The sequence below is a fragment of the Cervus canadensis genome, chromosome 10, assembly GCF_019320065.1.
Source record: "Cervus canadensis isolate Bull #8, Minnesota chromosome 10, ASM1932006v1, whole genome shotgun sequence".
Lineage (NCBI taxonomy): Eukaryota > Metazoa > Chordata > Mammalia > Artiodactyla > Cervidae > Cervus > Cervus canadensis.
Genome location: NC_057395.1, coordinates 59,525,242 through 59,538,596, shown reverse-complemented (window position 1 = coordinate 59,538,596; position 13,355 = coordinate 59,525,242).

The following is a 13,355-nucleotide window of genomic DNA, read 5'->3' as shown; positions in this document are numbered from 1 at the left end:
CTTGGCAACTTGTTTTCTGAATGTGGAAAGAGAAAAATGGTGACCTCACAGTGGAGACATCTGCCAAGCACTATCTTAAGCAAATGATCAAAGTTTGTGTCTCCAATACCAAGTTTAGTTGGTTTTATATGTTACCAAGTCCAACCTTGCTCTGCTTGCCGCATGGCAGGTCAGTAAGTCAGGGGACAGTGTTGAGGGAGGGAATAACGACTTTACAAGGAAAGCCAACAAATGGAGAAGATGGCAGACTAATATCTCAAAATAACCCTCTTATCAGCGTCTGGGTGCCAATTTCTTTTATAGAGCAGAGAGGGGGAGGAGGTGAGGAAGTCCGTAAGTCTTGCAAGTATCTCCTGGAATGGCCAGTCCTGGGAGGGGATGTGTTAGTTTCTTCTCTCTGGTAGCCATTCACAGTGGACAGGATCAGAATGTTTTCCTGAACAAAGGCACTTTGGTTTAACCTTTAGGCAAAGGGTTCAGTTCAGTTCAGTCGCTCAGTCGTGTCCGACTCGGCAACCCCATGAATCGCAGCACACCAGGCCTGCCTGTCCATCACCAACTCCCAGAATTTACTCAAACTCACGCCCATCGAGTCGGTGATGCCATCCAGACATCTCATCCTCTGTCGTCCCCTCCTCCTCCTGCCCCCAATCCCTCCCAGCATCAGGGTCTTTTCCAATGAGTCAACTCTTCTCATGAGGTGGCCAAAGTATTGGAGTTTCAGCTTCAGCATCAGTCTTTCCAATGAACACCCAGGACTGATCTCCTTTAGGATGAACTGGTTGGATCTCCTTGCAGTCCAAGGGGCTCTCAAGAATCTTCGCCAACACCATAGTTCAAAAGCATCAATTTTTTGGCACTCAGCCTTCTTTATAGCCCAACTCTCACATCCATACATGACCACTGGAAAAACCATAGCCTTGACCAGACGGACCTTTGTGGGCAAAGTAATGTCTCTGCTATTTAATATGCTATCTAGGTTGGTCATAACTTTCCTTCCAAGGACTAAGCGTCTTTTAATTTCATGGCTGCAATCACCATCTGCAGTGATTTTGGAACCCCAAAAAATAAAGTCTGACACTGTTTCCACTGTTTCCCCATCTCTTTGCCATGAAGTGATGGGACCAGATGCCATGATTTTAGTTTTCTGAATGTTGAGCTTTAAGCCAACTTTTCACTCTCCTCTTTCACTTTCATCAAGTAACACTGAAGAAGCTGAAGTTGAACAGTTCTATGAAGACCTACAAGACCTTTTAGAACTAACACCCAAAAAAGATGTCCTTCTCATTATAGGGGACTGGAATGCAAAAGTAGGAAGTCAAGAAAACACCTGGAGTAACAGGCAAATTTGGTCTTGGAGTACGGAATGAAGCAGGGCAAAGGCTAATAGAGTTTTGCCAAGAGAATGCACTGGTCATAGCAAACACTCTCTTCCAACAACACAAGAGAAGACTCTACACATGGACATCACCAGATGGCCAACACCGAAATCAGATTGATTATATTCTTTGCAGCCAAAGATGGAGAAGCTCTATACAGTCAGCAAAAACAAGACTGGGAGTTGACTGTGGCTCAGATCATGAACTCCTTATTGCCAAATTCAGACTTAAACTGAAGAAAGTAGGGAAAACCATCAGACCATTCAGGTATGACCTAAATCAAATCCCTTATGACTATACAGTAGAAGTGAGAAATAGATTTAAGGGACTAGATCTGATAGACTGAGAGCTTGATGAACTATGGATGGAGGTTCGTGACATTGTACAGGCAAAGTGTTAGGGTTCCCCAAAGCAGGCCATTATATATAAACAGTATACTTTTAGTGAACAAGAGCAACACAAGTTAAAGTAAAAGAAACAGATCCAACATGTAGTTAGATTTTTGTTCTTCCCTGTAACATATGGACCCCTGAAATGATGTGATGAGACACACACTTCACCCGTGTTGTGCTCTTCTCCAAATCCAGAACTTCAGCCTAATTATGGGAAAACCCAAACTGAAGGACATTCTACAAAACATGTGACAAGCACTCTTCAAAACTGTCAAGGTCACAAAAACAAGGAAAGGTCAAGAAACTGTGAATGATTTCAGGAGAACAAGGAGACATGGCTGAAGGGTATGTAGACACTCCCCATACTGTGTTTGCAAGTCTTCTGTAAATCTAAAATTATTTCCCAAAAAAACTTTAAAAAATAATATAATTGTTCTGGTTAAGATGGAGTAACAGGAATCAGGTTCACCCTTCCCACTGGAAGAACCAAGGAATCCTCCAGGAAACCAATGCATGACAGGAGACCTACAGTCACCCCAACTGACCTCCCTGAGAGAGTTTCAAAGCCATGGCATAGATTTCTATTCTTTGTCTCAATAAATGAACAAGTAGACAATCAGTGGATATGGAAGACTTGAACACTATCAACCACCTTGACCTGATTGACATTTGTAGGGTGTGCCACCCAACAACACTAGAATACACAAGGTTTTGGGCCTCAGTGGCTCCTGGAAACCCAAGGGGCCCGTGGGGGCACCGAATAGACTTAGGAGCTTATAGCTGCCTCAAGGGTGCCCTCTAGTGTTCCTGAAAGGTGATGGTGACTCAGCAGTTTGACAGCTTCCTTGCACCTGAGGGAAGCTGTTCCACCAACCTCAGTTCAGTTCAGTAGCTCAGTCGTTGTCCGACTCTTCGCGACACCCTGAACTGCAGCACGCCAGGCCTCCCTGTCCATCACCAACTCCCTAAGTTTACTCAAACTCAGGTCCACTGAGTCAGTGATGCCAACCAACCATCTCATCCTCTGTTTCGTCCCCTTCTCCTCCCGCCTTCAATCTTTCCCAGCATCAGGGTCTTTTCCAGTGACTCAGTTCTTTGCATCAGGTGACCAAAGTATTGGAGTTCCAGCTTCAGCATCAGTCCTTCCAATGAATATTCAGGACTGATTTCCTTTAGGATGGACTGATTGGATCTCCTTGCAGTCCAAGGGACTCTCAAGAGTCTTCTCCAACACCACAGTTCAAAAGCATCAGTTCTTCAGTGCTCAGCTTTCCTTATAGTCCAACTCTCACATCCATACATGACTACTGGAAAAACCATAGCCTTGACAAGACGGACCTTTGTTGGTAAAATAATGTCTCTGCTTTTTAATATGCTGTCTAGGTTGGTCGTAACTTTTCTCCCAAGGAGTAAGAGTCTTTTAATTTCATGGCTTCAGTCATTATCTGCAGTGATTTTGGAGTCCAAAAAAGTAAAGTCTGTCATTGTTTCCACTGTTTCCCCATCTATTTGCCATGAAGTGATGGGACTGGATGCCATGATCTTAGTTTTCTGAATGTTGAGCTTTAAGCCAACTTTTTCACTCTCCTCTTTCACTTTCATCAAGAGGCTCTTTGGTTCTTCTTTGCTTTCTGCCATAAGGGTAGTGTCATCTGCATATCCGAGGTTATTGATATTTCTTCTGGCAATCTTGATTCCAGCTTGTGCTTCATCCAGCCCAGCATTTCTTATGATGTACTCTGCATCTAAGTTAAATAAGCAGGGTGACAATATACAGCCTTGACGTACTCCTTTTCCTATTTGGAACCAGTCTGTTGTTTCATGTCTAGTTCTAACTGTTGCTTCCTGACCTGCATACAGACTTCTCAAGAGGTAGGTCTGGTGGTCTGGTATTCTCATCTCTTCCCACCAACCTACATGCCCTCTTGTCTCTGAGGTGGGAAGACCTGGAAGAGGAAGGGAGGCTGATGGGCAGGGTCCAAAGCCCGAGCACCAAAGCCTGAACACCAAATACATCACCACCCAGAGGCTGTCCCTCCCTCCTGCGGGCTTGCATCTCCTCCCTTATTCCTGCTGGGGTGGTGGGGGGGAAGTGTGTGTTTATTTCTCAAGTCCAGATTCAAGGGAGCTCCTCCACCTCACCCCTTACTGGATCAAAGAAGGGGTGACCTGAAGATACCATCTGCCTCTGGGGGGCGCAGTGCCAGGGCAGGGAGCTGAGATGCCTTATTGCGTGAGAGAGAAACAAAGGATATTCACACGGGTGGGGAGGTATTAGCAGAGGTGGGGTGAGAGCCTGCTGGGGAGTCCAGGAGCCAGGAATTCAGCAACATTCATGCCCCAAACTCTTCATCCCAAATGAGAACCAGCTGAGAGTGAGCCAGTCTACTTGGGTTCAAGTCTCTGTGGGAGCCTGGGCGTTTCTTAACCTCTCAGTTTCTTTGTCCCTGAAATAGGGACAAAAAGGCTACAAATCCCTTGATATTGTTTGAAGACTTAAGGAGTTTTCAGCCATGCCCGACACCCAGAAGTGCCTAATATTAAGTAAATGCCAGTTATTGTCGAGGAAGAACAGAAATCTGTGGTTCCGAATTAGCTGGCAATGCGCAGGTTCTAATTGGAGATAGCTCAGACAAGGTCCTGCCCTCCAGGGCCTCACAATCTAGAGGACAGGACAGCCCTGTAGGCAGACCACAGAGCCACGCTGTCACTGAAGGACGGGGTAATGTGGCATTACAGAGGACAGACTCCGAGAGATTCAGAGAGGCATACACACCGCACTTGTCCGCAGCGGGCTCTGTACTCACCACTTCTCATTATCTAACTCATCTGGTCCTCAGACGTCCATAACGTGGTTGCCATTATTTCCAGCTCCCCAAAAAGAAAACTTGGCGCAGAGAGTTGAAGCATCCTGCTCAAGTTCACACAGATGAGATCAGAACCCAAACAGCCCAGCTCTAGAATGCTCCATAACACTGGCATCCATAACTGTAGAAATAACCCAGTCAGCACAGATTCTACCAGCTAATCGGCCTGGTAAGGCCGATAGGTTTGTACTCAGAATCCCTCACAGGTCCACACAGACAAGGGCAAACATATATGTGTCTACCCAAATAAACACCAATTCCTGCCATGACAGATGCTGAGAAAATCCTCTGGAAAACCAGCCTAGGGATGGTGTGCACTGATAGAAAAAATGACTTTACAGACACATATATCCATATGCATGTTGATGGAACCATACACAAGCCTTCAGATAAGCATGTTACATGAGTGGGTGCACACCAATATATATTCACGTGTATTCCAACCAGAATGTAAGTTATTGTGATGACATTCTGTAGACACACCGACATAGTGTGTATTTCACTTACTTTACTATTGATTTTTTTTTTTAGCTGCCGCATGTATCAAGCACCTACAGTGTGTAAGTAAGTAAAGATAAGGCTCAGAGAAGTGAAATGTCCTGCCCAGGGTCACACGGCTACTAAACAGATGATATTGAAATTCTGGTCATGTGATATTAGGAAGTGGAGTCCCTCTCTCCTGTTGTGCAGATGTGTTCATGAGTGAACACTCTTCATGACTGTGTTCATGATTCCCACACTGACATTCTCTATGACCTTGAACACATCATGTGTTGTTCCCGGCCACATCCTCACATGTCCGTTCATAGGTGTGCTCCATGCGTGTGTGTGTGGACCATTGACTCTGGTTCCGCTCCAAGTCTCAGCCTGGGTTGGCATCAACTGAGAGCTGCGAGCTTCCTGTCTCAGCCTCACCAAGCCCCAGAGCACATGATTCAAAGCCAGGCCCTGGGCATCAGGCCATCAGGAGCCTGCTGCTGGAAGAACTCGTAAGGTTTCATAAGTATCTGGCCCAGGACATATGATCAGGGCAGGGACGAGGAGGGAGGAAACCAGGCTGTCCGCTCGGTGTGCATCCGGGGAGTGTCCAGGACCGGGTTTGGCAGGAGAAGAGCTGCCAGGACCTGGAATCGAAAGGGCACTTCGAGGATGCAGGCTGTGTGAGGGAGGCAGGGAGAGGGTGAAGGAGACAGCAGCACAGCCCCATCCTGGAGGCCCTGAGCAAATAGTGAGTGAAGGAAGGGGTAATAAATTAATGATGGAAAGAGGAAGGGAGTGCATTTATCCTGTCCACAAGCCTTGAGTGTCTCCCCTGGACTGGCCCTGGGCTGAGCCTGGGGATGCTCAGTGAACAGGATGGACACAGTCCTGCCTTGCAAAGCTGAGAGCTCCAGGGAGACCACAGGCTGGAGGCCTGGGAGGACCTTTGACCCACAGAGTGGTTCAGCCAGTGTGAGCAATCCTCAGCATGCTACAATGTGTGTGTGTGTGTGTGTGTGTGTGTGTACGTGCGCTCACAGCCTGGTACCTGCCAATGCCTGTGAACACCAGTGCTGCCTCCTCCTTCCTCTTCCAGCCCCCACCTGCCCCTGCCCTGCCCTACATCGAAGCTGCTCCTTCCTATCAGCCCACACGCTGGACCCCAGGGCTAAAGACCTCCCAGTAGACAGGCCCCTGGTGCCCTCAACACCCACCTCTCCACCAGGAGCCCCGGAGTTATGAGGAACACATGCAACCCAAAGTCACCTTCCTAGCCCTGTGTGCAAAGGGTGTGCCCAGGCATGTGTCCCACATCCCAAGCACTGGAAACGTTCTAGGGAGGCCCAAATAGGTGTGCAAGTGACACTTTGGCCACTGAGTCCCCACTCTGGGCACAGGCACTGTGCTAAGTGCTTTGGAGATACACTGACCAGCTGGGTAACCTTAGGCATGTCCTTCAGCTTTTAATCTAAAAACTGGATTGATAATAACCACTTCCAATCTCGTTGTTCGAATAACTCAAAGCATCGTGATCTCAATACATGATAATTATTTCTCCTCAGTCCTTGTCTTCCCAATTATATCGTCTATTCTGCAACAGTATCCGCTGGGTCTCATATCTCTGTTTCTCCCAAGACATGGCATCACACAGGACTCACTGTAAACACTGCTGAGCAAAGTTGCTTATTTTTCATATATAATCATGTTAGCCCCTAGTCTCTATATAATCATACAATTTTGAGCTTTTATTATATGTCAGGCATGTGCTGAGCACTTTGCATTCATTCATTCAACAGTTATTAGTTGAACACCTAGAAGGTGCCCAGCTGTGTTCTAGACACGGAGAGGCAGCACCCCTGCCCTCAGGGTTTTTTCCTTCCAGTGGGGGCAGGAGGGACAGACAACAGCAATTTAATTCACAGAGATCATTTCAAACCTTGACAAGTACTATGAATAAAATAAGGTGGAGTTATGGCTTAGAACGGGCTTCCCAGGTTGCTCAGTGGAAAAGAATCTGCCTGCCAATGCAAGAGACACAGCAGATGCGGGTCCGATCCCTGGGTTGGGAAGATACCCTGGAGAAGGAAATGGCAGTCCACTCCAGTATTCTTGCTGGAGAAATCCCATAGACAGAGGAGCCTGGCGGACTACAGTCCATGGGGTCGCAGTCAGACACAACTGAGCACGCATGCATGCGTGGCTTAGAACAGATCTCAGGGACTAGGGTGGGGCACGGTGCTTCCAGAGTGGTCAAGGAGGGCCTCTCTGAGGAGGTGATATTTGACCTGCAACCTGGAGGAGGAGGAGCCTGAAGAAATTCCAGACAGATGGAACAGCCAAAGCAAAGGCCCTGGGGCAGGAAAAAGTTAGTTTGTTCAAGGAGTAGAGAAAAGGACACATGGCTGGAGTGGAAGGAGTGAGGTAGGAGGAGAAGGAGATGACTCAGCAAGCCAGGCAGGGGTCTGGGACTGCTCCTGAGAACTGTGCAGATTCCTGGCTGATTCCAATCGGCTAGGCAGGGGCCTGATTGGAGACTGAGTAGGGATTCCAGCCCAGGTCTGTCCATGCTGCCACAGAGACACATCCAAATGATTCACACCAACGTATGCACATCAGCACACACCCACTCTGCACTCTGACCCACAACGAGGGATGTGGGCTTGACCATCACTAAGTACCCAACTACAGAGTGACTAGCTGAGACAGCCTGAGATTCTAGTGTTTTCCCTATCTTTTTTTTTTTTTTTGCTGCACTGGATCTTCGTTGAAGTTCTCAGACTTAGTTGCCCCGAGGCATCTGGGATCTTAGCTCTCTGCCCAGGGATCGAACCTGCATTGGAAGGCAAATTCTTAACCACTGGACCACCAGGGAAATCCTTCCCTGATGTCTTGAGGGACCAGGCAGGAGGGCTGGATGTTACCTTCACCCACTCTTCCAGAAGCTCTGGGCCAAGGAAAGGTAAAATGGCAGGAAGAGGGGAAGGGCTTCCCGAGGAAGGGGGCGGGAGCTCTGGGGTGACCTGTGGGGGTGCAGAGATGGGAGGAGATGATAGAGACAGCCCATCTGAGAGGAGGAGGGGAACCAGGATCAGAGGGAGCAGAGGGAGTTGAGTGTTTTCAGAAGCACAGCCCCTGACAGGCTGACCTCTGGGCCTCCTTGCACCTCCCTGGGGTCACCTCCCAAGATGGGGTGCTCACTGCCCACCACGGAGATAGCCAGGGCAGCACAAACTTTGAGGACTTCTTCTTCCACTTCTGCTTCATCAGTTCAGTTCAGATCAGTTCAGTCTCTCAGTCGTGCCCGACTCTTTGCAACCCCATGAATATCAGCACACATATACGCAGCTGTAAAATATGAAAAGATTCATCTGTCAGTGCGAGAGAAACATACAAATCTGCACGAAGCCACTTTCTTTTTTATGAATCAGATAGATAAAAATCAAAAGTTTTGATAACACCCTGTGCTGTCCAAGTTGCGGGGAAACAAGCTGTCACACGCTTCGCATCAGGAGGTAGATTGGCACAATCTTAATGGAGTATCACCCAGAAATTTCCACCAAGAGTGCAAATGGACAAACTTTAAAAAAAAATTATTTATTTAATTTATTTTTGGCTTTCTTCTAGCTGTGGCAGGTGAGGGCTGCTCTCTAGTTGCAGTGCATGGGCTTCTCATTGTGATGGCTTCTTTTATTGCATAGCAGGGGCTCTAGGGCTCTATGGTTTGTACTAGATGACATGCAGACAAAGCCCTAGCTCTGACATCCTGTGTCCTCCTGCTAGACCAAGCACCTAGAGAGCAAACACCCTGTCTTCTTGCTCTTTAATTTGTTCAATTCACTTAAACTGAGTAGCTACCATCGCCAGATTCTGGGTTCTCCATTTCTTTCCCTCCACCCCGCATTCCAGTGCCTGGCATGGGAGTTGGTACACTGTAGGGATTCAGGACAAACTTCTCACAAGCTTTAGTGGTTGTGGCTCCTGAGTTCTAGAGCACAGGCTCAATAGTTGTGGCACATGGCCTTAGTTGCTCCTCGTCATGTGGGATCATCTGGGATCAGAGATCAAACCTATGTCTCCTGCATTGGCAGGTGGATTCTTTACCAGTGAGCCTCCAGGGAAGTCCTGCACAAACTTTTGATTTAGCTTCTGGGAAATTACCTCTGCCTTTGTCTCTACTCCCCCATGGATGAACATCACAGCATTGTTTGTAACAGTGAAAGACTGGAAATAATGATATGTTCAATCACAAGGGATGGTTGCAACAAACCAGTACATCCCCACAAGGGAATGTTACAAAGCTGGAAAAAAAAAAAAAAAATCAGGGAATGCTTTTCTGAACTGATGTGGAATAATCCACAAGACAAACTGTTAAATAAATAGGAAGAAAAAAGCAACCTGAAGGTCATGCTATGTATGACCCCATTTGCATAAAAAGGGGAAAATAGTCATAACTTATGTGTTAAAGGAAACACATGAGATTGATTGCCTCCAAAAAGAGGAACGAAGGGGCTGGAGACAGAAATGGGAGGGAAATTTTTAACCCCCTCTACCTTTTGAGTGCCTAGGCTCAGACGGTAAAGTGTCTGTCTACAATGTGGGAGACCTGGGTTCAATCCCTGGGTCGGGAAGATTCCCTGGAGAAGGAAATGTCAACCCACTCTACTACTCTTGCCTAGAAAATCCCATGGACAGAGGAACCTGCTGCAGGCTACTGTCCATGGGGTTGCAAAGAGTCGGACACGACTGAGCGACTTCACTTTCTTTCACATTCACCTTTTGAGTGCCTAAAGAACTATGGATGGAGGTTCGTGACATTGTACAGGAGACAGGGATCAAAACCATCCCCAAGAAAAAGAGATGCAAAAAAGCAAAATGGCTGTCTGAGGAGGCCTTACAAATGGCTGTGAAAAGAAAAGAAGTAAAGGCAAAGGAGAAAAGAAAAGATATTCCCATTTGAATGCAGAGTTCCAAAGAATAGCAAGGAGAGATAAGACAGACTTCCTCAGTGATCAGTGCAAAGAAATAGAGGAAAACAATAGAATGGGAAAGACTAGAGATCTCTTCAAGAAAATTAGAGATACCAAGGGAACATTTCATGCAAAGATGGGCACAATAAAGGACAGAAATGATATGGACCTAACAGAAGCAGAAGATATTAAGAAGAGGTGGCAAGAATACACAGAAGAACTATACAAAAAAGATCTTCATGACCCAGACAATCACGATGGTGTGATAACTCACCTAGAGCCAGACATCCTGGAATGCGAAGTCAAGTGGGCCTTAGGAAGCATCACTACAAACAAAGCTAGTGGAGGTGATGGAATTCCAGTTGAGCTATTTCAAATCCTAGAAGATGATGCTGTGAAAGTGATGCACTCAATATGCCAGCAAATTTGGAAAACTTAGCAGTGGCCACAGGACTGGAAAAGTTCAGTTTTCATTCCAATTCCAAAGAAAGGCAATGCCAAAGAATGCTCAAACTACCACACAATTGCACTCATCTCACACGCTCAAGTAAAGTAATGCTCAAGATTCTCCAAGCCAGGCTTCAACAGTACGTGAACCATGAACTTCCAGATGTTCAAGCTGGATTAAGAAAAGACGGAGAAACCAGAGATCAAATTGCCAACATCTGTTGGACATCAAAAAAGCAAGAGAGTTCCAGAAAAACATCTACTTCTGTTTTATTGACTATGCCAAAGCCTTTGACTGTGCAGATCACAACAGTCTGTGGAAAATTCTGAAAGAGATGAAATCCTGACCTACCTCTTGAGAAATCTGTATGCAGGTCAGGAAGCAACAGTTAGAACTAGACATGGAACAACAGACTGGTTCCAAATAGGAAAAGGAGTACATCAAGGCTGTATGTTGTCACCCTGCTTATTTAACTTAGATGCAGAGTACATCATGAGAAATGCTGGGCTGGATGAAGCACAAGCTGGAATCAAGATTGCCAGAAGAGATACCAATAACCTCGGATATGCAGATGACACTACCCTTATGGCAGAAAGCAAAGAAGAACCAAAGAGCCTCTTGATGAAAGTGAAAGAGGAGAGTGAAAAAGTTGGCTTAAAGCTCAACATTCAGAAAACTAAGATCATGGCATCCAGTCCCATCACTTCATGGCAAATAGATGGGGAAACAGTGGAAACAGTGACAGACTTTATTTTGGGGGGCTCCAAAATCACTGCAGATGGTGACTGCAGCCATGAAATTAAAAGAAGCTTACTCCTTGGAGGAAAAGTTATAACCAACCTAGACAGCTTATTAAAAAGTAGAGACATTACTTTGCCAACAAAGGTCCCTCTAGTCAAAGCTATGGTTTTTCCAGTAGTCATGTATGGATGTGAGAGTTGGACTATAAAGAAAGCTGAGCACTGAAGAATTGATGCTTTTGAACTGTGGTGTTGGAGAAGACTCTTGAGAGTCCCTTGGACTGCAAGGAGATCCAATCAGTCCATCCTAAAGGAAATCAGTCCTGAATATTCATTGGAAGGACTGATGCTGAAGCTGAAACTCTAATACTTTGGCCACTTGATGCAAAGAACTGACTCATGGAAAAGATCCTGATGCTGGGAAAGGTTGAAGGTGGGAGAAGAAGGGGACGACAGAGGATGAGATGGTTGGATGGCATCACTGACTCAATGGACATGAGTTTGAGTAGACTCCGGGATTTGGTGATAGACCGGGAGGCCTGGAGTGCTGCAGTTCACAGGGTCGCAAAGAGTCGGACACAACTGAACTGAACTGAACCTTTTTAATTTTGCACCAAAACATAAATAAAAATATTTTCAAATCTGCCCTCTTGAAAATATTGTATTCTCACACATTTCCTGCTCCCAGTTAAGTTCTCTCCCCCTGGACAGAACATCCTGGGAGAGGAAAAAAGCCTGTCTGCCAGGACAGGTGACCCAGGTGTGAATCCTGGTTCTTTTCTTGGCCCTTCAGATGACCTCAGGCAAGACATGTTCCTCTCTGGTTTGTACTAGATGACATGCAGACGATGCCCCAGCTCTGACATCTTGTGGGCTCTTGCTGGACCAAGGACCTGGAGAGCAGACACCCTGTTTTCTCCCTCTTTTATTCATTCAATTCACTTAAACTGAGTAGTCACCATCAGCAGATTCTGGGTTCTCCATTTCTTTCCCTCCACTCAGCATTGCAGCGCCTGGCATGGGAGTTGGTATCTTGTAGGGGTTCAGGACAAACTTCTTAGCTTTTGAATGAGAAATGGGTGTTTGGGCAGATGCGTGGTGAATAGTGGATGGACAGGTTGATGGTAGATGATGGTTGAATGGATTCATCATTAAACAGTAAATGGATCGGTCTTTAGGACAACAGGCTTCCCTTGACTATGCAACCTTCCCCACAGTTACCATTCATTTTTTTACTCCATTTTGTAGCAAAGGTCTTTGAAAAAATTGTCTGTATTCCCTGTCTCTGATTCTTAGCCTCTCTCAAATCTATTCTAATCATATTTCTATCTTCCCACTCCAGCCTCATTGAAACTGCTCTTGTCAGGGTCATTAAGTGGCTAAATTCAAAGCTCAATTCTCAACCTTCATTTTCTTGACTGATCAATAACTTTTGGGACAATTGAACACTCCCTGCTCCTTGATACACCTTCTCTCTTCCCTTGGCATCCAGATTTCTGCATTCTCCTGGCTGTCAGAAGTACACTCCTCAAGGGTCACTCCTTTGCTTCTCCCAGCCCTTCCTGTTGGACAGGTCAAGGACCCAGTCCCTGCTGCTCTCATCCAGGCTCATGCCCATGACTCCAGATCTATACCTTTAGTGCAGCTCTCTTGCTTGAACTCCAGTGCATACATCCAACTGCCTACCTGACAGCTCCTCCACCAGTCTAAGAGACAACTCAAACTGAGCACAACCAAAGCTGAACCTCTGGTTTCCCCCCGCCACACGCTGGGCTCGCCTCACCTGATGGCAGCTCCATACTTGCAGTGTTGAGGCCAAGGAAGCTTGGAGGCATCCTTGACAACCCCTCTCCCCTCACGCTCCACATCCGAAACATCAACAAGCCTGTTGGCCCTACCTTTAAAATATACCCAGCATCAAATCCATCTCGTCACCTGCATGGCCACTGCCCTGCTCTGAGCCACCAGCATTCCTCCATAGAATTATTGCAACTCTCTCCCCAGAGTCTGTTCAAAGGCTTCCAAAGCTCCAGAGGGTGTGGATCCCCATTCACCTCTCTGACCCCACTTATTGTCTCCTTC